We start from the raw sequence: 6,000 nt of genomic DNA on the forward strand, positions 1-6,000 counted from the left end.
GGGGGCGGTGCCATGGCGAGCCCAGCGGCCAATCAGCTTTGTGTCACCGTAAGGACACAATTTTGGAGCAAGACAGACAGACAGACAGACAGAATAAGGCAATTATATATATAGATAAAGAGTTTGTGACGCTAGTTGGGATGTTCGGCTTTTGTATGGCCGGGCACTGCTGGTGGGCGCCAGGAGTTAGGTGGTGATGCACAGTGCCAGAGGGTTGTCTCCTCACCCCCCAACTAGGGCTGGTTCCTGAGGGATGTGTTGAGGTAGGGATGGTGCAGCAGAGACAGGACAGGAGCTTTTACCTTTCACTGAAGCTCTACAGAACCATCTGGAACATTCTTTTCAACCTTACAATGATGGTGGTTTTCCCTGACCTGATGAGAGTTTGGCTTCTCTGCTGTGTGGTGATAGTGTACTCTTTCTGCCACTATTTCCCTACCTAGGAATAGGTATCTTGTATCCTGGGATTCCCAAGACAAGAACAATATGAACTTTTAATCCCTTCTGGCGATCAGGTGACTGGAAACCTGAAGGAAGACTCTGTTTCTTCTAGAAGCTTCCAGACTCACACGTGCCACTGAGCTCCCAGGCAAATTTCACTACCCCTTGTAAAAACGCTGTAGTCTTTCAGTTTTGTCACCGACCTTGAATGCACTGATGACCTAGGGACTGATACCCTGACAAGTGTAGCTGGCCCTTCCAGAGGTTTCCAGAAATCACCTCAGGACAGGACCTCTCCTCAGTGCACTCCTCACTTCACCTCACACCAACTACCAACTGCCACTGACTGAAATTTACCTCCCAACTAAGCTTCTCCCCTTTTTGCTTCTAGGGCTCATTACTAAAGAGTTGGTTTTCTCTCAAGTGACAACCCCAGTAAGGGAGTGTATGAAAATGTGTGTGTTGTTGTTAGCAGCAGAGACAACCAAATTCTCACTAAGGCTGACAATACAAGTTATACAGATGGCAATACACATGTAGTTATCTGTGGTGACTAGGCACAGGGCGCCACATAAACATCCAAACCAATTAACCACTGTGCACAACCTCTGACCCCATTGCTAACAGCACATAACATTTGTCCCCTCGCCCCCAGTGTATAATATCCAGCACTCTCACCCCCGGTGTATAACAACCAGCCCATCACCCCTGGTGTATAATATCCAGCCCCCCCCCAACACTCCCAGTGTATAACATCTGGCTCCATTCCTGGAGTATAATATACAACCTTTGAAACCCCAGTTGATAATATCCTTCCCCTTGCACCGCATTGACATCCATCCCCTCACCCCAAGAATATAACATCCAGCCCCTCATTCGTGGTATATAACCTCTGACCCCTAGCCCCTGGAATATAACCTCCAGTCCCCCACCATGCTGTCTGCCTTTATTAACATGTGACAGAGCAGCTGGTGGTGCAGATCTCATTGATACCAGTGTGTCCTGTTGTGCTGCCCCCGTGGCCAGCAGCCGCTGCTGCTCGGGTCCGGACCTTCAGGGAGTGGTGGCTTGAGGGTCTCCAGACCCGGGGGTCCTGCGGACACTCCGAATGAAAAGGTGGGGGTTGGACGTATATGTACGGGCTGAGTCGTATTAGAGTTCGTGACGCCACCCACGGTGTGTGGTGAGGTTGGACACCACCGCTGCTGTGACGGGGCACCCGGGGAAGATGTTGTGCAGCAAGTTCTTAACCCCTCCATGGGCAGGGCTGGTGGCCCTGGGACCCGGTGGGTGTTGGTGGAGGGAGATGGGCGACCGCAGGGTGCTGGTGTACTCACTATGAAAAAAACACACGAGTCTCTGGTAAACCAAGGTGATGGTAGTCGGTGCCCGCAGCCAGCTGCGTTTTGGTCCCCCACCAGGCTGGTGGTCTCTGTCTTTCTCCCGCACCTTTTAGAACGGTGGACTGCCTGAGCCTGAAACTTCAGGAGTCCGCTCCCGGCTGGATGTGGCCTAAGGAGCCCTTGCCCGCAGACGCTGGCCCGTGGGATCTCTGAGCCTTGGCGGTGACTTTCTATTCCAAATCGGTGGGCTGTTGTCTTCTATTAGGGACTTTGGGTGCAACAGGACCTCTAGTCCTGGCCTCAATCGGTTAATTAACCAAGTTCATTAGTTTCTGGACCTGGCTTCAGGGTCCGAGTACCCCCCCTGTGTGCTCCAGTTTCCGAAACAATTCTCCGGGTCAGTACCGGCGGGCTACAACCCTGTCCCGGTCCACCTCGGTTCCACCGAGCCGATTTCCCGGCTCCTGCAGACGGAGACCACCATCTGCCTCCTAGCCAGTGGCACCAGGGCTCCTACCCTGGCACCGTTCAATTTGAGGTTTTTCTCCTCCAGCTGGGACTACACCTACCCCCAGCTCCACTCCTTTCAACTTGAACTTCAACTAGCGACTGTTTACTTTCCCGCCCCGGGCTGTCTAAACCCCTGGGTGGGCGTGCACCAACCGCCTGGTCAAGCCCACTGGTGTGTGTGTCTGTCTGGCCCTAAGGGAGCGGTGACTAGGGTTTTCTGGTTGGCTGGTATTACCTTTTGTGGGGAAAGGTGTTGTGCAGGGCCTGTTTGTGACTACCTGGCCCGGCCAGGGCATCACACTCCCCCTTGGTTAAACACAGACCGTCCGCGGGCTGTCCGACCACCACCGGTTTATTTTGTTTTAACTGAAAAAGATAAAAGGATAAACATATCCAAATATAATAACATATTTATGTGGCGCCCTGGACAAGCCAGGGGTCACAGAGCACAACATCAACACACCCCACACTCCCAGAAGGCACACCGAAGTCAGACACAAAACCCTTGTTGCCTTCCTCCAGGGGCTGATGATCACACCAGGGGGTGGGCCAGGCGGTTGGTCCCGCCCACCGAGGAGTTCACAGTCCTGGAGGCGGGAAAACAGACAGTCGAGTTTTGACAGTGAAAGTGGAAGGAGGAAAGTGTGGTAGTGGAGCAACTGACTGACAGCGTCCGGGTGTGTGGCCCGGGCGGAACAGCAAGGTTGGCAGACGGTGGTGACCGTCTGCAGGAGTGGCCTATCCGAGTTACCGTAAGGACCGTGGACGGGCGGTGGCCCGGCGGTACCGGACCGGTATGCAAGGAGAGTCCAGCACCATCTGGCAGGGGCTTTTCGGACCCCAGCAAGGCTAGGAGTCGCCGTCAATTTGCCGAATCCGTTAGTGAAGGGGACCTCCTGTGTTTCCAAACAGTCAAGTCCCGACAGAAGGCAACAGTCCAACCAACAGAGGGAGACACCGCCACCGCCAAGGCAACCGTTTCTCAGGGCCAGAGCCTGCGGGCAAAGAGGGGCTCCTCCAGCCCATATCCAAGCTGGGGAGCGGGTTACCGGTGGGAACCCATCAGAACCATCAACCGTACTTAGGTGCAGGAAAAGGCAGTCACCATCAACCTGCCGGGAGAAACAACACCGCAGCCGTCTGTGGGACCTGTCCATCCAGCCGAGTGTTTTACCGAGAACTGTGTCTTCATCATTGGGCTGAGTGAGTACCACCGTGCCGTGCGGCACAGCACTGCCCCTGCGACCCTGCACCTCGCCAAGCCCCGTAACCCGCCTGCCATCCATCCCTACCCCATCACCGGGCCCCGGGACAACCAACCCCCTACCCACGGAGGGGAGAACTAACAACAAAGCTGCTCCCTGTCACCGCTCACGGGACCCCCGTCCAGAGCAGCGGTGGTGTCACCATTATCACCACAGCCGTGGGTGGCGTCACGGACAATAAATTCCCCCAATCAATCCAAATCCCCTTTTCACTCACGGGCGAGGAACGCCGCTCGAATCCCCGGGATCCGGCCCACCACTCGAGCCACCACCGAGCAGCAGCACCAGCAGCAGCCGGACTCGAGCAGTGGGAAAGCGCAGCGTCCCCTCCTCCGCCCGCGACAACTTGGCGTCACAAACAGGATCCTACCATTCTACCGACTGGTGGAAGTGCGCCTTGTGTGACTGCCGGAGGTGCCCGGCTGAAAATTTGCCGAAGCCGCCATCTTGGGCGCGAAGAGTTCCCGCTCGAGCGTCTCCTCGAGTAGTAGAGGCGCGAAGGCCAAAGCCCCGCCCCAATAGAGGAGGAGCCGGAAAGAAACTAAGGGGGACGAAATGGTGGCCGGTCGCATGTGAGCGCGGCTATAAAAGCAGGGACGCCAGGACTCTGTGGCAATATTGGGTTCCTGGAAGACCTCATTACCAAGATGTATAACCCAAATCCCAACGAGGAAGCCCCCGCGCCCGGCACGGCGACGTGGCTGAGGGACCGGACCATCCCGCTGAGTAACCGTCTGCAGGCCCACATGCAGCTCCTCCTGGAGGAGTGGGAGACCGACATGGCAGACGTGGTGGCCGCTATGTGGAGATGCGAGGTGGAAGAGGATTTGGAGGAGCGGGTAAGAGACCCACGCCCCTGTATTCCTGAGGGATCGGCCACTGCGGGTGAGGAGCCCTGCCTGCACCCGCTCACCCTGCCTCCCTCCCCGCTACCCGTGTTAGCTGCTGCCGCCCCGCCACTAGGCCCGCTACCGGTCCAACCGGTAGCGATACCCTGCCAACCCGCTCCGGCGGACCAACCGGCTGCAGACGCTCAGGACCCCCCTGAACCGCTCCCATGGGAGCCGTTGGGACCGCGACCCCTTGATGAGGATGTGTCAGAAGTCCCGCCAGTGATTGCGCCAGACCCCGAGCCCGGGACCGTGGCATGGATGAAGGCCCGAGTGATGGAGTTCCACCAACGCCAGCAAAGTCAGATATATCTCATGATGGAGCAGTGGACCCATGAGGTGGAAACGCTGGTTGCAGTTGCTCCAATGTATAGGATGGGTGCAGATGTGACGGAGTCAACGGGTAACCCACGTCCCCATGTCCTACCAGGACTGGCCACTGCGGCTGGGGGGCCCGGTCCTATCACGGCCCTCATATCGTCCCTACCATTATCCTTGGGGCGCCTCAGTGTTAGCCAACCTGACCTACTGGCCCACGCTACCGTGGAGGGATCTGATGTGCTGGATACTGGAAGCCAGGAGGCTGCGGCAGCTGGCGGCAACCCGCCTGACGCAGAGACAAGCGATAGTGACTCCAGTGACTCCAGCTACGGTGCTGAGCCCACCCCTGGAAGTGAAGAGGCCAGTGAGCGTCTCCGTTACGTGGGAGAATCGGTAGTCTATTACACCGCGCGTAATGGTGGGAACGGATACCGGGCACCCCTGTCCCAGCAGGCATGTCACTGCATGTTTGATATGCTGGTGGCGGAGGATGGGGCCGCCTCATCTGAGGACTCAGAATAAAGGCAGCGGAATGCCATTGTCAACGTCCCCGTTGGGACCACCACTGTTTAAAGTTTTGAAAGTTTTGCAAAAATGATAACGATAATCTACTGATGAAGTCACCTGATTGCCATCTGATTTACTGCTGATTGAAACCGTTTGTTGCCGGCACCGTTGTCCCCGTGGGGACCGTTTAAAAAGTTGCGTAAAGAACTCTTTATGAACAGGCCCGAGAACTTGAAGGGCAACCACAAACTTAGTGGCATGTAAATAAAAATGTTTGTTGTGGCTTCCACCGTTACCGCCTCCGGAGAGGCAGATTGGAGGAAGGGCCCGCAGTGGAGCAGGCTGGGGCCCAGCCACCACCGGAACCGGTGGCAATCCTCTGGGGGTTTCAGGGCTTTCCCCATGGACGTGGGTCCCCTGAAAAGGACAGAACCCGCTCGGGCAACTTGTGCAGGACTGGGGTCAAGGGGTGCTGCCTGTTTGCTTAGGGGCAGCATCAGGGCCAGGTTGCTTGGGTGGGAGAGAGCGGAAGCCGTAACCGTAACATTTAAGTAAGAGTACCTCCCGATGTGGGAAGAAGTTATTATAATTGTATTGTGTGTTACCGTTTTTCTATTTTTAAGTTGGTGAAAATAAAACCGGTGATGGACGGGCAGCCCGCGGACAGTCTGCATTTAACTAAGGGGGAATGTGGCGCCCTGGACAAGCCAGGGGCCACAGAGC

This window comes from Anomaloglossus baeobatrachus, chromosome 6 (assembly GCF_048569485.1).
Source record: "Anomaloglossus baeobatrachus isolate aAnoBae1 chromosome 6, aAnoBae1.hap1, whole genome shotgun sequence".
Lineage (NCBI taxonomy): Eukaryota > Metazoa > Chordata > Amphibia > Anura > Aromobatidae > Anomaloglossus > Anomaloglossus baeobatrachus.